This window comes from Diprion similis, chromosome 2 (assembly GCF_021155765.1).
Source record: "Diprion similis isolate iyDipSimi1 chromosome 2, iyDipSimi1.1, whole genome shotgun sequence".
Taxonomy (NCBI): domain Eukaryota; kingdom Metazoa; phylum Arthropoda; class Insecta; order Hymenoptera; family Diprionidae; genus Diprion; species Diprion similis.
The window spans coordinates 3,272,020-3,293,893 of NC_060106.1; the positions used below are offsets into that span (position 1 = coordinate 3,272,020).

Here is a 21,874-nt window from a genome sequence, read left to right on the forward strand (position 1 = left end):
CATGTACTTGTAGTCTTTGTTTTGTCCAGCGTACGATTAATATCAACATGATCTGCCTGTCAGGTCTCGTCGATGCCGCGCACGTCGACACGTCACCGCGGGTAATTCCGGCGTACAGGCTAATGCAGTTCCGTCACCAGAGGTAGCTTTTCCTCGTTCATCTTCCAATGCTCTCAGTCTGGTGTCCAATTTGGAAATATTTCCAGCGTTTCGAATCGACAGGTCTCTGCCTTTTCTAAAATCTGTGTGGAAGGTGTCCAAGGCTTTCCCTGTGGTGGTATCCAATGCTTTGATCGTTTGATCAAGATTGTCGAGTTGTTTTTGCAGCAAGTGGAGTTTACGACGAAAGATTTTCAAAGTTACAGCATAGTTTGGCTCCACGGGGTCAGCTACATTGCATAGTCTTTCGGGGTGTACTTCCGAAAAGCACATACCGTCGATCGATCTGAAACTTGGTATAATAATGTATTTTGACCTCCTTATCACAAATATTATAACGAAAATTGGCGCAAACGCCATTTTGAATATGAAAAACGAAGGAGAACCTCTTTCCGTTCGGTGTGCATGATCGCGCATTCCTAACCGATTTAGACTATTTTAGCTTTTCCCAGAAAGGGTATCTGCGTGTGCACATTAAGGTGGGTCAAAAAAACCGACTATTTTTTTTTCACTCTATACTCTGAAAAAGCGGTTGCTATACACCTCTATAAAATACTCACCAAATATGAGCTGTTAATTTTGATAGGAATGTCCTCCGCTTTATAGTTTTCCATTTGTTTCTCAGTATTAGAAACGAAAATTTATATCTCTCTATTAAATGTTCGTTAAAAAATATCTCTCCTCATATTCTTGTAGGAAATTAAACGCTCTACAAAAAAGGTCTGTATAATTTTTCCGTAAACCTCACCGTTTGAAAGATATCAGAGGTTTAAGTTTGATTATTTTAAGACAAACTGTTTTGCTTATGAATTTTATAACTCGTTAAAAAAATTTTTTTTATGAAATGCGCAGTCCATAGTTTTATCGGAAATTAACTGTTCTACAAAAATGGTCTCGTATGATTTGTCGATTAAATTAAGCGTTTCAAAGATATTCATCGTCAAACTCCAATGGTTGCAAATTTTAACAGTTTTTGATTGATAATTCAGAAAATTTTAATTCAGTCTATGACTTTCAGGGAAATTTATACGAATTTGAATTTCTATCGTAAAAGCAACTATCATAAAGAAGTTTTTTGTTCGAAAATTTATTAAAAACTTTTATTCTGATATTTTTCTAAATTTTATCTTTAATAATTTAAAATTCCGATGGTGTTGTTTTTTTTCTGAACTCACTTGATAATTAAATTAAAAAAACTTTTTAATAACCAATTGAACATTTTTTCTCTTCAACATTGATAGTTTTCATTATAAATTTCTAACAAGACCGTTATTTTTTCACGATTTAATGAAGCATTGACTCTCAGTCAGAAATAATGCTCTAATTTTTTTTATAGATGTAACTAAACATGTTTACGACTAAAAGAAAAACTAGAAAAAAAGTTTAAAACATTTCTCTGTTCATAGAAACTCAAATTTGTATAAATTTTCCTGAAACTCATAGACTAAATTAAAATTTCCTGAATTATCAATCAAAAACTGTTAAAATTTGCAACTATTGGAGTTTGACGATGAATATCTTTGAAACACATTTTCTACAAGAACCCGAGGAGAGATATTTTTGAACGAACATTTAATAGAGAGATATAAATTTTCGTTTCTAATACTGAGGAACAAATGGAAAACTATAAAGTGGAGGACCTTCCTATCAAAATTTAGACTTCATATTTGGTGACTATTTTTTAGAGGTGTATAGCAATCGCTTTTTCAGAGTATGAAGTGAAAAAAAAAGATATTCGGTTTTTTTTACCCACCCTAGTGCACATACGAGGGTACGAACAACGCGGAAGGTGATCGCGGCACCCGGAAGGTTGGAATAAGTTCGGCCTTTAGGAGTCTGTGGCGGCCGGAAGGTTAGGAAGAGTTCGGCTCCCCGAAACTACACACACACGAGGGTACGAACAACGCGAAAGGTGATCGCGGCACCCGGAAGGTTGGAATAAGTTTGGTCACCCCGCGAACACACAGCAGGGGCGCGGGGGTGCGACCCCCGCCCGGGCCCAGGGGGGACCCCTGGTGGGGGGGTTCCGACCCGACCTAAGGCATAACCAGAGTCTAAAAAATTGTTCCGCCGAACACATAGCGGACATACACATACGCACACAACCACAGCGGAGAGGGTTATGAGTTGTTAAAAATGTGGTAGTGACGCCCCACAGTTCCTAATCGCTGTACACACACACGCCTTTTCTGGGGAAAGCTAAAATAGTCTAAATCGGTTAGGAATGCGCGATTATGCACACCGAACGGAAAGAGGTTCTCCTTTGTTTTTCATATTCAAAATGGCGTTTGCGCCAATTATCGTTATAATATTCGTGACTACGAGGTCAAAATACATTATTATACCAAATTTCAGATCGATCGGCGGTATGCGCTTTTCGGAAGTTTATCCGTCTTTCGTTCCGTATATCGTACTGCCCGTCCGCTGTCACGTGAAATCCGACACCCGGCGGACCTCAAGTACAAGGTCCTGGTACAAAGTTAGCGAAAAGACTCGCAAGAGGCGATCCCGGTATCAATCCTCTCGACGCAGCGTGTAAGGAACACGATATAGCATATTCGAAAAATCGTGATAATCTCGAGGCTAGAAACGCCGCGGATAAAATATTATCCGAGAAAGCCTGAAAACGGGTTTCAGAAGAAGACGCAAATTTAGGTGAAAAAGCAACCGCTTGGGCTGTAGCGAACACGATGAAGGTAAAAACAAAGTTAGGCATGTCGAAAACCCAAGAGCGTTCTCTTCAACAAAATCATACGCGCGGCAAAGCAATCCATGATACCGAGCCACAACGCGAATACAAGCATCAAATCTGCACTGAAAGGTGCTCGAGAAGCTGTGAAAAAAGCGGACGGTAAACATAACGTGCGATCACCGCGCATTCCGCCGGTACCCTCAAAAGTTGGTGGATTTCTACCTTTTCTCATACCTATTTTTGCCGGTCTAAGCGCTGCGGGTGCATTAGCGGGAGGTGCTGCGGGTATAGCAAAAGCTGTTAACGATGCGAGCGCGGCTAAACGAGAATTAGAGGAAAGTAAACGGCACAACGAAACAATGGAAGTGATCGCATTAGGTAAAGGTCTCCATCTTAAACTGTACAAGAAAGGTTTTGGTCTTCATCTTTCAAAAAACTAAATGTGACGCTACCACACCGAGCGTTAACCAATTGGGATTTGTTGAAATATGCAAAACTTGTGAAAATTCCGTATTTCCGAGGTGTCTTTATGCGAAACGAAATGCCCAAAAACGGGCTGCGTAAAAACGAGGCAGCCGTCGTCAATATTGATGATAAAGACGCTCTTGGGACACACTGGGTTGCGTATAAGAAACGTGGCAACGATGTCATCTATTTCGACAGTTTCGGTCATCTTCAACCTCCGTTGGACCTTGTGCAATATCTCGGTGTTGGTAGCGTAAAGTATAACGATGAAAGATGTCAAGATTACGGTACGTTCGATTGCGGACACTTGTGTCTGAAATTTCGGAGCGGTGAACTATATGAACGTCATACATAATTGAGTAAAGGCAGTCCAACACTTGCAGCCATGGATGATTCGTTTACGTTAATGATATCGGGAACGTCTTCGATTCTCGAAGCGTAATATTTCCCCCCGATCGAACTTGCTCCAGACAAAAATTACACTCTTGATCTCGTTGAATTGTTAACCGTCAATTCCATTTCCAACGTTGACGCTGGCCACAATAACTTGTACATAGGTGATAAGATAGTCACCATATCTACTGGCAGCTACGAAATTGAGGATATCGAAAAGTATGTTCAAGACGCTGTGAAGAATACAGACATTGGAATCAGCATCAAGCCTAACAATAATACGTTGCGCAGCAAAATCAAATGTAACCACGTCGTGAATTTTGAGCCTAGTAATTCTATTGGTCAGCTTCTTGGATTCACACCGCATGTATTGACAGCTAACCAAACTCACCAATCGGATATGCCTGTAGCTATTCTCAAGGTCAACGCGTTGCGAGTCGAATGTAGCATTACAACGCCTATATCAATGAGCGCAAAGTTCATACTATTCACGAAATTTTCCTTATCGTTCCACCGGGATATAAGATCGTGGAAGTGCCGTCGCACGTCATTTATCTTCTGATCACCGTAAAGACCATAGATCACATACAGCTTCGGTTAGTGGATCAAGACAGAGATTTGGTTAATTTTTGCGGAGAAGTTATAACTGTAAGACTGCAGATCAAATCGCAATTAAATATGGGTATTGTACATAACAGATTACCCAACAAGAGTTATTTTAGTAAGGCGGCATGTCCTGATCAAGTCAGTCATCGATCGATTCCCAAACCGTTAACACGTCAAAACGTGGAATTCCTGATAACTATGGGTCTAAAAGTGATACCTTTTGGAAGAGGAATTTCCAACAAATAAAACTACGGTTCTGCTGTTCCGTTGTCTGCTACGTACCATGGAGGAGGCAATCTTGAGCATTTGAACACCCGTCGTCTTCGATGAGTCGATCGCTTTCCAAGAAATACATGCACACAAGCCGTATGCGTCAACAACTTTTAACAACAGCGACGAGATTCGCATCACCGTTCAGCATCAGGATTTATGCATATCACCAAGCAAGAGTTCGCTGCATATCTCGGAAAAATTGGTCAAATCAGATGGCAGTCCAGCAGCGGTTACAACCCTGGTCAACAATGCCATCTGCCATCTGTTAGAAGACGTGCGGTACGAGCTAAACGCTGTAGAGATTGACAAATGCAAGAACGTTGGTCTAACCAGTCTGCTGAAGGGTTTCGCTTCGGTCAACCCTGGTCAGAGTCGGCTTATGGAAAACGCTGGATGGCTCGATGTTCGAGAAACGAAAAAATTAACTGACGCCGATGGTAGCTTCGATGTGGTCATTCCCTTGAGCATGATATTGGACTTTGCCGAAGACTATCGCAAGATCATCGTCAATGCGAAGCATGAGCTGATTCTCACAATATCAAAGAGCGATTCAAATGCCATTGTTCAAAATCAAGACGAAGACTTTCGAGTCGTGATCGATCAAGTGAAATGGTGAGTACCGTACGTGAAGCTTTCGGATCAACGAAAAATCGCTCTGCTGAATTTCATCGAGAAAGATACACTTGTCTCCATGAGCTTCCGCAGTTGGGAGATGTACGAATATCCTCTGCTACCGGCAACCACGAAACACGTGTGGACTGTAAAAACATCCACCCATTTAGAAAAACCGCGATTCGTTATTCTCGGTTTTCGAACGAATCGAAAAAACAACGCCGACAAAAATGCCAGTCATCTTGATCACTGTAACATCACCAACGTCAAGCTCTTCTTGAATTCCGACTATTATCCGTACGGTAACCTGAACCTGGACATGAGTCGTAATCGCTTCGCACTGCTGTACAAGATGTATGCCAACTTCCAGGCTACGTACTACGGCAAGGAACCCGAGCCTTTGTTGACAAAGAGCAAATTTCTACAGTACGAACCTTTGATATTCATCGACTGTTCGAAACAAAACGAGGCTCTGAAACCTGGACCGGTTGACATTCGTATCGAATTTGAGGCTCAAAATAACTTTCCCGCCGGTACATCTGCCTATTATATTGCTTAATTTTACACGATCGTATAATCGAGTATAATCCGCTGCGTGGTGGGGTTAGAAAATTGGTATAAAAACCTTGAAGGTTGCGATTTTCGATTCAGTCTTATATATTCACGATGGAGTTCATAGTTGACGTGCAAGGATTCAACAGACCAGGCCCTGGTTTTACACCAAAAGAGTTGGCAGTCATATCAGTCAACGAAGAAACTAACCCGTCAATTTATCTCTTCTAACCGCCGTACGATTGGAATTCTTCACTCACTCCATTGAGGAGCGAAAATTTGTGGCTGTCACGGAATTATCACGGACTATCCTGGGAAGGCAGTGCACGTCGCTGCGTGATGCGTCAACAGTTTACGTAAAAGGATTGGAGAAGAAGATTTGGCTGCAGAAAGTTCTGGGCAAAAACGTTGAAGTTGTCGATCTGATGGATTTGGGTTGTCCGTCGATGCAAAAATTGAACAAAATGTCAGATACTAAATTAAACTGTACACATCACTCTACATTACATCCAAGCTGTGCATCTCAAAACGTATTGTTACTGCGAAATTTTTTGTTGAAATACAAAAGCCTGTTGGCGTCTACTAGAACAGTTCCTAATTCTTACTGTCTGGAGCTTGATGGTCACGATACCGTTGAGCAAGACCAAACATGTAAAACTGTACACTTTATTATCAATAAAAAAAGTTTTTTTATCAATATCAACCTTTAATTTGGAACCTCTTCCCTGCTAGTTAAGAGTTAGCGTGAACCAATTTCAGAACCTTCCAGAATTCAACGTTGCACCGAGAACCGATGGACGCAGGTGGCTCAACTTCGAGTCGAAACTCGTCGACCGATTCCGAAAACTGTTTGTCAGCCTAAAATTCTGAGAATTCGTTCGGGGTCGTCACGTTCAACGTCGCACCGAAATATTTTGACCGCGGGCCGCTCGACGTCAAGTCGAAACTTGTCGACCGATTCCAAGAAGTGTTTATCAGCCTAAATTCGTTCACGGTCATCATATTCAACGTCGCACCGCAATCCTTCGACCTCGGACCGCTCAACGTCAAGTCGAAACTTGTCGGAGTCATAGCATAAGCCTCCCAACATCGCACTTCCGCCTCGAAACCTCTCGATCGTCGGAGAATCTTCTTGAACTTTCTGAAAGCTACCAACCCGACACGTGCGAGGATTCTCGTTCGAACGTTGGCGGATTCACGGTGAAGCGCTCAAACGTTTGAGGGTTCACGGGGTGCGCTCGGTAATGAAGTCGCTCGATCACGCTCGATGAGCATGGTAAGGGTAAGACCCCTATGATAACTGACAGCACTTCTTACTGACCGGCATGTCAATCTAGGAGATTTCTTACCGACCAGCACGCCAAACAAGGGGATTTCTTACCGACCGGCACGCTAATCTAGGGGATTTTTTACCGGCAAGGATCAAAACGATGGTAACCCCTGACCAAAAAAAATCAACGTGATGGTAACGCAGAACGCCGACGGCACGCCGGAGTAGGGATAACTTTGATGGGTTTGCGTCCGGGCTGGGCGGCGGTGGCGGAAAGGGTGCTTTGCCGGTAAAGTAGGGTTTGTGGCGCAGAACCCTGCTTGTATTGCTATTCTCATGTACTACGACGTTAACAACTTGTACGGTGCGGCTATGAGCTTTGCCCTGCCATGCAGTTCTTTTGAATGGATATTAGATTTCAGACAATTCGATGTTTTTGCCATCACAGACGAAGCGGAGCTTGGCTACATATTAAAGGTAGATTTGGAACATCCTGAGGAACTGCATGAAATGCATAAGGATTCACCACTGTGTCCGGAACACTACATACCTCCCATCTCAGAAAGTAAGCAGCCGAAATTGACGACCACGATACTTTCCAAGCAAAACTACGTTGTTCATTACCGCGTCTTAAAACAATGCTTAGAATTAAGTTTAAAACTAGCTAAAATTCATAGAGTCCTAAAGTTCAGACAAACACAGTGGCTCACGAAGTACATAGATTTAAATACAGGCTTATGCAAAAAATCAAATGATGAATTCGAAAAAAACTTTTATAAACTGATAAACAACGCAGTTTTCGGTAAGACAATGGAAAATGTTAGGAAGTATAGAGATGTCAGGCTGCTCACGAAATGGGATGGAAGATACGGTGCTACAGCTACTATAGCCAAACCAAATTTCCACAGTTGTACAATCTTTGATGAGGATATGATAATAGTTGAATTGCGTAGAACGACAGTCAAAATCAACAAACCATTGTATGCATGCTTCTCCATTTTAGATCTTGCGAAGACCTTTATCTACGATTTTCACTACAAGTATATTACAAAGAAATTTGGACATTTGGCAAAATCAATGTACACTGACACAGATAGTTTGATATATTACTTCACCGTCCCCAACACTTACGAATGCATCAAACAGGATTTGGATTAATTTGATACCTCCGATTATTCACTTGATAATGTCTACGGAATGCCATCGGTTAACAAAAAAGTTCTGGGTTTGATGAAAGATGAGTGTAACGCAAAAATAATGGCGGAATTTATTGGCTTGAGAGCGAAGTTGTTCTCATTCAGAGTGATGGGGAAGGATGAGGATGAAAAACGAGCCAAGGGTGTCAAAGGATCTCTATTAAAAACTATAACCTTCGATGATTACTTGAAGTGTGCTCTAGAACACGAAAATTTAGTCTAACATCAGAGTCTGATACACAGTCAGAAGTATCAGGTCTATACCAATGAACAGAAAAAAGTAGCACTGAGCTGGAACGACGATAAGCATGTTGTATTTCAAAACACAACCGATACGCTGTCGTGGGCTACAAGACCTGCAGTTAAACTGAACATCGGTATGAATTGTATCTCTAAGATGTAAAAATAAAGACAAATACTTAAAAAATAATTTCGTTTATTTAATATTACATATCAGATTCATTTATCCAACTGTTGTGTGTATTGTCAAAACCTAGCCACTTGACGTATAATTTTTTTCCCTGCTTCTCGAGCACCTTCTCCACGAGATAGATGTCCGGATGTTTAACCTTGAGGAGCTCCTGTTCGTAGAAACCACCAGCGATGGGTCGACCTTGGTAGTCTTTGAGCTTGTACGTCACCGGATTGGTATTTTCTACTTGGCTTATTGTGAATATTTCAGTCGTCCAATCGGGAGTGTAACCTTTCTCAAAGACGTTTTTGAACTTGCTGATTCGAATGTCTATTACGCGTGGTGTCGTGTCATTCAGTGAACATGGGGGCCACCATACGATATCACATTTCTCCGCTTGCAAAACATAAACATAAGGGTTCGTTACATAAGAGTCTGGAGAGGTATTTGTTGGGGTAAAAGAACGTCACGTGGTTGATATCACTTCGGACTTTGAGCTTTTAATAAGAATGTCACGCGGTTGATAACGCACCAAATCTAGGACTCGAACAAAATGTTACGTGGTTGATATCGGGTTACCGAAAACAATTCTTGGAACGATTAATTGTAAAATGTAGGGTGTCAAATATCACACCGCAAGCCGCTCAAGGTTAACCGAAACATTCCTGAGATGGGTACGTTGGGAACAGAAGGGTTTGCGTCTCCACTACACCTCGACTGTTGGTAGGGGGACTGACAGCGATACCAATGGTAAAGCCACATGATTTCGACCTTCGATCGATAAAACGGTCGGTAAAGCAGTAAGATTTTGACCTTCGGCTGATAACATTGTCAGTGAGGTCGAACCGTCGGTCGATAAATAGGTAGCGCCATTTTGATCTTTGGTCGGTACAGTGGACTGTGACGTCATCGTGGAGAAAGGTTTGAGCCTGGGGAAGATGTCGGTAAGTGTCGGTAACAGGAATCTGTGCGCAGAATGCTTCTTGTATCACTACTTTCGTAAAAAAGACGTGGAACATGCTCATGTCATACATTTTCGCCTTGCGTATTCACAATATTCGTCTTCGACTCACAGAAGCATACTCGCCTTCGGCTCGTATGCGTGCTCACTTGCGACTTATATTGTAAACTTACGCTCGGCCCGAAAAGATCGTTTTTGCCTCCTTGCTATACAATACATTATCACGCACCACTTGTTTAGGGTTATTGGCCCCTGACTGAATAATTCTTTTCAGCCAATGTTCAATTGTAACCGAGTCTTGCCTCTCTGTAATAGCTTCGGTTATGGAAAACTGCCCCAACTCGCAGTTGAACACAGCTAGATGTGAAAAAAGCGAATGCGACTTTTCGTCAGGAGCGTGTAGAATCTTGGATGCTATTCCTGAGGTCGCGTCAATTACGAGAGGCACTTTTTCCGAATATTGATTCCACAATCGAAGTTGATGGTTGGAAAAAATGTGAATAAAAAACGGATCGTTTCCTATACTCTGAATTACATTTTTTCCAGCTGCTGTTCTCTGCATTATTTTCAGGGCGTCTATGGGGTTTTTGTGTAAATACTGCGATGCAATATACTGTTTTTTGGCTGTCCTGAGCACTGAATCTGAATATAAAAGCGGTAGATCTGGGTCCCCATGTCGTTGTAATTCTCTTTGCTCTCATCTAAATACATCTACCGACTTATGACAAAGTTCAACAGCTATTGGCCGCCTTTTTATACCACGAAGCTGACGCTTGCCACAGTCTTTGCCCTCTCCTGCTTTGATTATACGACAGTCAAATTTTGTATTCAGATCATCTGACTCATTATCAATTGTACATTCGATTTCAGCACCACACTTGCAAGAACCTTGAAACAAAAGATTAACAATCGACGAAAATATAATAATTTCATACGTAACCCGATCATTGTAGGGTGAGTCTATTAGACCCAGGTTGGAATCGCAAATGTGGCTCATTGTAAAACTAAGCAAGGGGACGGGCGCTTACTCCCATGAATTATTTTAAAAAAATCCATATTGAAAAATTTTATCGTAAAATTTTCAAGAAAACGTTTTTGAGTGCTGTTGAAAATAGAGTCTATAGAACCCCCCTTCCTACATTCAAGTTGTGCAAAAAACAACACCTAAAAACGTGTTTTTGAGGTTGATTTTGAAAATTTATCCAGAAATGAATAATATGTTGAGAAAGGTGAGAGTTTTTCACATAAGGCACATATTTTTTCGTAATTTTTTCATGCCCGTAACAGTACGAAAATAATTCGCGTTTAAACCTCCGTTAGGTCAAAATGATAAGCTTTGATGTGGCATTTCTAACAAACGGTAAGTCCTAGAACGTCAAAACTTCATGAAGTTTCCAATATTAGTACACACTAAAAAAGAATAAATTTTCAGAAAAATAAATTTTTTGATGTTCAGATCATTCGTTGATAATTGGTGGATTGACCCATTTGTATTGAGCGATAATCTTATGTACATTGGATAACAATCACACTTATTTACTAGTAAACAACGATAAATTCCTTGCAATTTTCCGGGAAAAATTGAAAAGTCATAAACAAATAGGCAAATATCAGAGTCTCATTTCAAAGCACTTTAAAATATTGAAAAATCTACAATATTCAAACCATTTCATTCTAAGTGGACTTGTTTTGTTCAGAAAATTAATATCACGACTTGACAGTGACAAAAAGTAAAAAAAAAAGTTTTATCGTTAAGTAATTGATTTGATGAGATTGCAGCGATCTCGATTGCAAGTAACGAATGGCAGTATTTGACTGACTACAAAAAAAATAAATTATCTTGTTGCGGTAAAGTTGTGGATATTAGTTTTCTGAACAAAAAGACTCTACGTGGAATGAAATCGATTGATTATTACGGTTTTTTTATTATTTTAAAGCGCTTTAAAATAGAACACTGATATTTGTCTATTTGTTTATGATTTAACGATTTTTTCGGAAAGTTGCGAAGAATTTATCGTTTTTCACAACTGAATAAGCGTGATCATTATTCAATTTATGTACATTGTATACGCTTATCGCTCAATACAATTAAATACAAATATGGTTCCCCGAACAGAAAAGGGATGAAACGAAATTTTGTAACAGTTCCGAAAAGTATTTTGTCAACTTTACCAAATCTCAATTTGAAAAATTAGGTCTGGTGGAGAATTTCAATCTGCATCTTTCGCCTCAGTAAACGATATAGATGATTTTTCATAGTTTATGAAATATTCAAACAAGAAGCCTCAAATATACTGATTGATTTAGCGTAGCCAACCTCCTTACCGCGTCTAAGCCGCAAAACTTTTTAGGGAATGCATTTGGTGAATCAAAGAGTTATAATATCTTACCTCTCATACTTCCTGACTTAGCTGATCTGATCAAATGATCGTTCGCAAACTGAAATCCATGCTTGAGTCGTTACGAATTCCATAAATCCACAGATATCTTTTCCGCCCATACATTAAGCTGCAGTATTGTTCGAACGCGTTTGATTTTTTTTCCCTTCTTTGCAGTACTTTTGTGTACTACTTCACTGATTAAATCCTGAATTTCTGTCTTAGGTATCGCAATAGTGAAATAATCGAGACAATCTAAGCCGTGTCCGCTGTTGAATTTGTGTTGACAGAAAATGCAGTTGAATTTATTGTGGAATTTTGCACGGAGTCGTCAAGTTTTTCACCCGTTAAGATTTTTCTTAACGGCATGTAGCAGTCCTACCTTTACCGACCGAGCAAGCTCATTCTTTCACTTTCTATAATTAATAAATAAACAAACGGATTTAGAAAATTTTTACTAAAAATAATTTTGACTCTACAGAACTTGTCTTATAAAAATATCGGCTTTATTGGTCAACCCGTGACTAATATCTCCCAAGAACTCGTCGAGGGAGAAACCAAAAAGGCATTCGTGATCTTCAGAACTCGTCTGATAAAAAATTGGCTTTATTGGTCAACTCGTGATCAATATCTCCCAAGAACTCGTCTAGGGAGAAGCCAGAGGCACTCGTGATCTTCAGAACTCGTCTGAGAATAGATCGGCTTTATTTGTCAACTAGTGACCAATACCTCCCAAGAACTCGTCTAGGAAGAAACCATACGGAAGACACAACTTGTCATCCAATGCGCCCAGGATTCCTGCAGCGGATCTGTTGTGAGCGTTGGTTTGATACAAATTTCAACCTACGATCATTCCTTGAATGTCGATGATGCCAATGGCGTCTGTGCGTCCGAAGTCGTTTCTCCAACTTCTCGAGACGCTTCAAGAGTTTCACATGTTGGTAATCCCCCCTTTCACTATCCTCTGATCGCGAATCACTATTGTGTCGGGACATAATCCGTTTTATTTATTTTTTTTTTTTTTTTAAATTCTCACAAATTCGTGGCGTGTAGCAACGCACCAAGAAGAGGAATGAAGTTAGCAGCCAACGTTACCGCATACATGGTGGCTGCAATTGTCTTTTTGCAGTATAATAACTTTAAAAGTGGTCGCACGTAGCCCATGAGATGGGAAACTACCTGCTGATCTAGAGGACGGGGCGGAAAATATAATTGGGTATAAAACCTTCCAGCATACACTCGTATATCGTTAACGATCGATTCGACTTAACGGCATGTAGCAGTCCTACCTTTACTGACCGAGCAAACTCATTCTCTTTCTTTCTATAATTAATAAACAAACAAACGGGTAGGGTTGAAATTTAGACGGCACATAGCTCTTTCGTAGCGGAATCGAGCAAGGTTACTCATATCCGGAAAATCGTCAAAAAAATTGGTGGTTTTTTGACACGTGTTACTATTCCCACATCTCCTGCATTTCAGGGTTCAAAAAGCGCATAGCTGAGGTACCTTCCACCATTCTGCGAAAAATGAGGAGTCAAATGAGCCATCGTGAGACTGTTTTCATGCAACATTGTGACCAGACTATGGGAACTAGTAATTACAATAATTTCGCGAATAAAAGATGCTCTCGCGATCAGCTGGGCCGTTGACTGAAGAATATAAAGACGATTACCCCTGGGTAAATTTTTGTGACCAGTTTTCGGCGGGTAAGTGGGCCCAGGTGGCCCTGGGAGCGTAGGAGGTTTCTGCTGAATCGATTCTACCCAACAGGCGCATACCGACATTCGTAGCAACCAAAACAGTGTCGATATGGAAGCTCGAGATCGAGTCGGTACGAAGCGAATACAATATCTTTATCGACACAGTCGTTATTTTATTCCAATAATACGGATTCGGTTCTAGTGTGACATAATTTTCCTACACTCGCCTACACTTATTTCTCTATATATTGACAAATGGTTGCAAAGTTAAATGTAACGAATTAATTTGAGACATACACAAATTGTGATAAGTATCGAAATAATTATATTTGTCTCAATCAATCCATAGAAAGAACAGTTTTTTCATGAATTGTGCAAAATTATTGTCGTAGTGATAAGTATTTTCTAAGATTGCACAACTCAAATGTAATCAATATATGACAATGATTTATCTGCTTTAACCATCTACGGCACGCAGTTTTACTATTTAATGGCAGAAACAAAAAATCAAATTAAAATTAAATTATCATAAAAAAACTAATTTTATTTATGGCACTGCATAATTAAAATATGATGAATTATTATTATATGTCGAAATAAATTTTAATGTTGAATTGAAATTATGGTATATCATAATAAAAAATAATTGTATTATAATTATGTCAGCGCATAAATTTCATTTGAAATTATATTAATGCCTTAAAATAAATATAATGAGCTCGTAAACAATTATGCTTTTGGTAATGACTATTGGAAAATTGCAAGTTTTATTGTAACAAAATAATAATTGAATTTATTTTCATTATGATCATGCCAAACATGTAATCTGAATTAATTTTATGTACATAATTAAGAATTAAAATTATGTACATAACATAAATTCAGAATTAAAATTATTCACATAATGAAATCGCAATAAATAAATTTAACAGCTGTAACAATACTATTCGTCTGATTACTATTATGCAACAACATAATTTTTATTCAATAAATTGTTTTATATATTTTCATGATAAATTTTTAAAATTAAAATTACGAAGTGAGATAATAAAGACTCATGGCTGCTAATAAAATTTATAATGGTACAGCATATTGATTCTCTTATATTTAATTATATCTTTTTGCACATTTATATTATCAGTGTTGTCATAAACGAATTCCATAAGTTACTATTACGATAAATCATAACGAAAATTACACGTTAATTTTATGTGTGAGTAAAATTTAAATCAACCAATTTATTAATATGTAGCGGCATATTTATAAATATTTGTGATTATAATAATGGCTAGTTAAAAGAATTATTATTATGTCTATGCATAATTATAATGTGATCAATTATTATGATGACATGTCACAAGATAATAAAAATACAAACTATTATGTTGGAAGATAATAACTAGTAATTAGATTTATGTTGCGACACAATAATATTCGATTTTATTATGTTAGTACATAAAAAAATTACCAAAACAATATTAAGTTAAAATTGAAAATGAGAAAATAATTTGAATTTTTTATGAAAAATATTCTGCGATTGACATTACAACGGCGTGCCAAAACCATCTGAATCAGACAACACGTTACGTAATTTAACCAACGACGAACATATATTATAGACATGTATATTTGTCCGTCAATCGGGGTATGCGTATGTAACGCATGCAGTATAATAACGTTCTGTTCGTGTATTATGTACTACAGGAATGTACGTTTAGGGTAATTTCTCTACAATTCGTTTTTTTACAATCGTTCTAAGAAAAATACATATCCATTCATTCCAATATTTTACATGAGCTGTCAAAATCTGACGGAGCTTGGCCCTGCCAATCTCGAAATATTAATTCTCAAGGTTTCAACTTTCAACACGTGATTATCCATCTTGATCCTCCATACTCGAGATCTGGATTCCGGTGAATCCCTCCAGATCGCCTATTAGAATCTTCATGAAAAACGAGTATGCTGTAGGGGAAATCGCGTGTACATAAGTCGATTTTTAGCCGTATAACACACATTCTGCATAATTGTTACTGCATCTATGCACGTAATATTGCATGTCAATTAGGGTGGTACTACGTCGTATAAAAATCGAATTCCAAATCTGTTTCAAATCGTTCAAAAATCTGTGCTACAAATGTTGACCCTCTATAGCAATGGGAACCCATGCACTACCAAGCTTGCATTTTCCCCGTTCACGGTTGTTTTTCGCTTGAAATAAAATTTACAACAATTCCTGTTGGCGGTCGGTACCGCCGAGCGTTCCTTGGTTGGCGTAGTCACCGCAGCACGAAGTGGCGCTTGCGTAACAATGGGCCCTGTGGCAGCTCGCCCAGGAGCGTAGTTATTTAATCGACTCAAGGTCAGTGGCGTTTACGAATATCGCTGAATATGAGTACGGGAATTTTTAACCCGAGATATAAAAGTTTCGTTTCAAGCCATGATACAGTTCTGGGGATAATACGATCAATGTAAATGTGACTCATGATACCCCTCGGAAATTTTGACTACGTGAAAACGACGTTCCAATAAACGACATTCTGAAAGACCCACGAGAAAATATGTATACATTTATTATTCGGACGATTTTACTACTTACCGTTGCATTCAGCAGTTTCCGTGCTTATTGAAACGTCGTTATCACGTAATCGAAATTTCCGAGGGGCATCATGAGTCACATTTACATTGATCGTATTATCCCCAGAACTGTATTATGGCTTGAAACGAACCATATATGTAAGAAGGATCGTGGAAATGTAGGTCCAATTAACAAATATATTTTTTATCAACGTTTCGACCCCAAGTTTCGGGTCAGCTTCAGAACGGTTTTTTTATGTTTATTACAATTCTAATGACAAACCAAAGAAAACACAAACAGTGAGCAAAATCGTTATAATAGGTTGCATGAATGCCAAACGGTCTCAGTGGAGATATAATTAATATGAGTGACCTTGAGCCTTGCAACTTACAGGTGTGGATTACATCGATTATAGAATAATTATATATACAAACAACAACGTAGAATTAATAATGGACATGCTCATTATAACACTAAAACAAAGAAATAGAAAACGGCGACATTATTATATTCTAATTAACTGGAATTAAAAACCAGAACAGGGATGACTAACCTTAATATTTACAGTTGGAAGAAAACCTAAGACCAAATCCATCCGTCATTTGTAGTTAAATCTAGGCAAGCCATTTAATAATAAGGCTGTACGCCTCTCCCAACTCTCCATCGAACAGTTAATTCGTGATGTTATACAAATACAGAGAATGACGGTTGGCACTTGTTCACCTTAGGCAAGTTCGAACGGAAGAGAAAGAAAGCGGAAACAGGAATTAGTTGGACAACGAAACCAGAGGTGATCTAGATGGGTTCTTGATTAACAGGCGCGTATACCTGTCAACCAAGAATTATCCTTAGAAAGGTTCTTGCTTGACCATGCGAAGAGTTGTCGGTAAGTTATCTACCATTCGAATCTGTGATCAGTTTGACATAAGTCTTACTTAATTTTTCAACATCTTGCCTAAGATTTACTGTATCACGATGACCGACAATATCGCACATTTCAAGTAATAATCTATTATAATACTTTGGTTGTTTATGCAAGATGCTAACATTTTCAAAATCAAATTTATGATGTGTTTTGATGACATGTTGTGTTAAGGTAGTGTGATGATCGGCTGCTTCATTGCGGTTATTTTTATGTTCATTAATGCGAACCGAAAGTAATCTGCCAGTTTGGCCTGTATAAGACTTATTACAGTCAGCGCACGGAATTTTATAAACTAGATTCGACTGTTTTCCTAATGGTAAACTATCCTTTCGAGAGTCGAACAAAATTCGCAAGTCATTGACATTTTTGCCAACAAATTGGATATTATATCTGTCAAAGGCGCGGTTTAATGACACAAACAACCCAGATACAAAGGGTATAGCAATGTACTGTTTAGGTTGAATGCCAGTAATAGACAGATTGTTGGCACTAGTAATTTTTTCGACTCTGTTTTGAATAGTTCTTTTTAACAATTTAGCAGGATAATCATTCTTCGTTAGGACGTCATGGATGATTTGGAGATTCTTTTTATGGAAGCATTCATTAGCTAATTTGATACCTCTATCCACTAAACAAATCACCGTACCAATTTTATACGACCTTGGATGATGTGAATGAATATTAAGATATCGTTGAGACCACGTGGGTTTTTGGTACCAATCAGTCTGTGAAATTGAGTTGTTATTTATAACTGTGACATTAAGAAAGTTAATTTTATTATTATGTTCAGTTTCACAAGTGAACTGCAACCTCGGGTGTACGTTGTTAAAAACACTCAAAACTTGTGCCACAGAATTTTTAGGAACAGCGGTGAGGATATCATCCACATATCTGAAGTAGAAAGGTAAAGAAAAGGTTAAGTTTTTTGTGCAAAGAGTCTCCAAATCGTCCATGACTAAGTACGCAAGAATGAGTGACAGAGGCGAACCCATAGGCAACCCAAAAGTTTGACAATACGTGTTGTTGTTAAATTTAAAAATTGAAGCATCAAAACAAATCTTGAGAGCCATAATTAATTAATTCTACGTTGTTGTCTGTATATATAATTATTCTATAATCGATGTAATCCACACCTGCAAGTTGCAAGGCTCAAGGTCAGTCATATTAATTATATCTCCACTGAGACCGTTTGGCATTCATGCAACCTATTATAACGATTTTGCTCACTGTTTGTGTTTTCTTTTGTTTGTCATTAGAATTGTAATAAACATAAAAAAAACCGTTCTGAGGATGACCCGAAACTTGGGGTCGAAACGTTGACAAAAAAATATATTTGTTAATTGGACCTACATTTCAACGATCCTTCTTACATAAACTACAAGGTCAAGATCACTTCTACATAACGAACCTTCTGTATCTCGGGTTAAAAATTCCGGTAGTCATATTCAGCGATATTCGTAAACGCCACTGACCTTGAGCCGATTAAATAACTTGTGACGAGGCAATCGGCAGTCGGGCCGAACACCTGTTTACCCGTTAACCGATTCCTGAAATCGACCCGCTTCCGCCACCTCGCCACTAGGCCATGAACCCTTCGGGCAGCACGCAACCCCGCGAGCCGCACGCACCCCGAGAGCTACGCGCATCCCGAGCGCCGCGAGCAAACCCTTATGGAGGGCCGTTTGACCCATTGTCAATTCAGTCTCTGTTACACCAAGCCCAGACTCATCCAGCTAACAGGTGCGACTGTTAACTCGTAGATTGAAAGTGTGAATAGAATATGCTAGCAACATATATCTATATCACGCCGTAAAATAACCAGTCCGGCCTTCCGTCAAAATATATAGATCCGTTCCGTCATATGAATATATATATACCGTTCCGATATATATAGATATTATTACCGGCCGTCCGCCGTTTATTAACCATATAGAATAGTTAAACCGTTTATTCTAGATCAGTTCCGTCTTATGTATATGTATGTATACCGTTTCGATATATACGTATTATTACCGGCCATCCGCCGTTTATTAACAATATAGAATAGTCAAACCGTTCATTCTAGATCCGTTCCGTCATCTGTATATATATATATATATACCGTTCCGATATATGTACATATTATTACCGGCCGTCCGCCGTTTTGTTAAACATTAGTATACATTAATCTATAGTATGTACACCTTTTTGCTTTGTTATATATATATGTGTATAAATATATATAAAGATATAACTATTGTACCGGCTCCGCCGATTTATTACCCGTCATACTCTGTCTAGTACGTAAGGATATTTCTCTGACCTGTTGTACATACATAGATGTTAGTTATAATTATTGATGACGAGAAACCAAGTTGATTGCAGCATACGCTGTTTATATTTCAGTTTTTCCATAGTGATCCAAACGACGTGATCAATAAATTGCAGTTATTACTCTAATAAAGTGTCCAATTATTTCAATTACCCTACTCCCTCCTAAACTGACCCTGGTCGACTCCGAGCATCCGGCTGGAAGGGGGTGCAACCACCACCGAAGGGTAATCTGACCGACCAGGACCGGTAACACCGTTACAAACTACGCTCCTGAGCGTGCTGCCACAGGGCCCATTGTTACGCAAGCGCCACTTCGTGCTGCGGTGACTACGCCAACCAAGGAACGCTCGGCGATACCGACCGTGTGCCCAGCCGTTGACTGAAGAATATAAAGACAGTTACCCTTATGGGCTTAGGTGTGACAACCGAAAATCGTCGCGCGCTTGCGCCCTCTCAGTTATTTCAACGGCGGCGTTATGAACTTATTCCAGAAAATCCGAGGCTTACCGACCTCGGCATGTTGCTGGTTGCAATAACCTTTCGAGTAATAGTCTTTCCAATGGTAAGCCCAAATCAATACTCAGCCTGTACGAACTTACCAACTTATCGGCGATACCAGAAATTAATAATAAAAAAATTCTCACAATATTCATATGAAAAACGTGATTTAATGTATAGACGATCTATAAATTATATTAATGTATATAATCCATGTATGATTAATACGGATGCATACTAGGGTGATGCAAAAAAAAATCTACAAATTTTTTTCTCGGAGCTCCATCAAAAATTGTTAGTACCTATCAAAAGAATAATTTTAGGCAAATTTATGATTGAAAAAAAAAAAAACAATTGCTAATGCCCAGCGACTTTCTGTTTTTTTGCGATTTGTTGAGAATCGCGACGTGATTTTTTTTTCCCCCATGGTAAAAAGTGTTCGTATTCAATACAAGCTAGATTTTTTTTATCCTTTAGTACTCTGAAATTTTTTTGAAGCTGCCTCAAATAATTAATTTATTTTTTTATTTATTATTAGTTTATTATTTCATGCAAAAAATGATTCTTTCCTTCTTTTTAGAGAGATGAAGAAATTGTTATTTGTGTCTGAACAATTGTTAATCTTATGATTTTGAGCTGCAAATGCATAACAAAAACGGCAAATTAATTACTTGAGGCAGCTTCAAAAAAATTTCAACAGTACTGAAATTGAAAAAAAAAACCATGATGGCATTGAATATGACCACTTTCTGCTATAGGATCAAAAGAAAAAAAAAATTTCACCACGCGATTTTTAACAAAAAGCACAAAAAAAGTGAGGTGTCGTGGGACACCTGACAAGGGAAGCTTCTTACGCTTCGTACATGAAATCCACTGAATTGTCACTTTCTGATATACACATTGCACAATTTTATTTATTATTCATATTTTACATACTATATGTATATTACATATCGCAATAATATTAATTATGTTGTATTATTTATTTTAAATAAGCATAGACCGCAACAATAAACAAAAACAGAAAGTACGAGTTTCCTAACGCAGTTCCCTTCTCAAGTATTCTGTTTCGCTTACTAGCAACAACGATATGCGTTGCAACTTCCGTTTCTGACGTTTCACTATTCATGAGTTAGGCGTTAAAAAGCTTCGCTTCAAAAACCGAAAAGTCGCTCGAGTACTATGGAAATTTTTTAATTTTTTTATCTCCAATTTTGGTAAAATTATTTTTATTATTTTTTATGTAGTAACGATTTTTGATGGAGCTCCGATGAAAAAAAATATCGATGTTTTTACATCACCCTAATGCATACTATAAATTTTATAGTTTTCAAAGAAACAAACTGGATTATCAATAATAATGCGTGTATAAAATGAATATGGGAAAATTATTCATTTTGAAGTAGAATTCTATTCGACACGTGCTCAATTTATTCTATAACATTAATATTCATAATTGTCCCGATAACATTTCCTTTCCACTCGATGTTTAATTTTCGTATACACAGAATCGCAACGCTATTTTAGCATTGATAGTTAAAAGTCGCAAGTGAAGTACCTTCATTGGGTAGACAAGCAGTATAATTATGCAAAAAGTGTTCGTATGTAAAAGAAATCAGAGCAACCCTAATACATCACGGACCCGCTAATTTTGATCCAGATGAGATGGGATGCTCCGTACATGAGATGGTATTTAACGCAGTACATATCCTGATTTAGAGGCCTAGAAAGAGGTGATTTTCGGCGATTTTTTTTTTTATCGCCAGAGAAACAACGAAGCTTCATAAAATTTCGAGTGTATTTTAACACACATTTGAAGCGTACGTTTTCAATTGACACATATTTCTATTATCGATAATAAAAATATGGGTGAATTAAAAATAATTTTAAT

At 38.3% G+C, this 21,874-nt stretch overlaps 1 protein-coding gene and 2 long non-coding RNA genes across 3 annotated transcripts in view; 2 read left to right on the plus strand and 1 right to left on the minus strand.

Annotated features, from left to right (window-relative positions):
* Positions 1-21,874, plus strand: part of LOC124411537 (two pore potassium channel protein sup-9) — a 167,443-nt gene that overhangs the window by 35,190 nt on the left and 110,379 nt on the right. The gene's annotated exons all lie outside the window — the stretch shown is intronic.
* On the minus strand, positions 951-13,812 carry LOC124411561. The gene is made up of 3 exons (XR_006929679.1): positions 13,639-13,812; positions 9,058-9,065; positions 951-961 (listed from the first exon to the last, which is right to left on the minus strand). It is a non-coding gene; the product is annotated as an uncharacterized LOC124411561 (long non-coding RNA).
* Positions 4,206-20,019, plus strand: LOC124411564. The gene is made up of 3 exons (XR_006929681.1): positions 4,206-4,216; positions 18,875-18,879; positions 19,858-20,019. It is a non-coding gene; the product is annotated as an uncharacterized LOC124411564 (long non-coding RNA).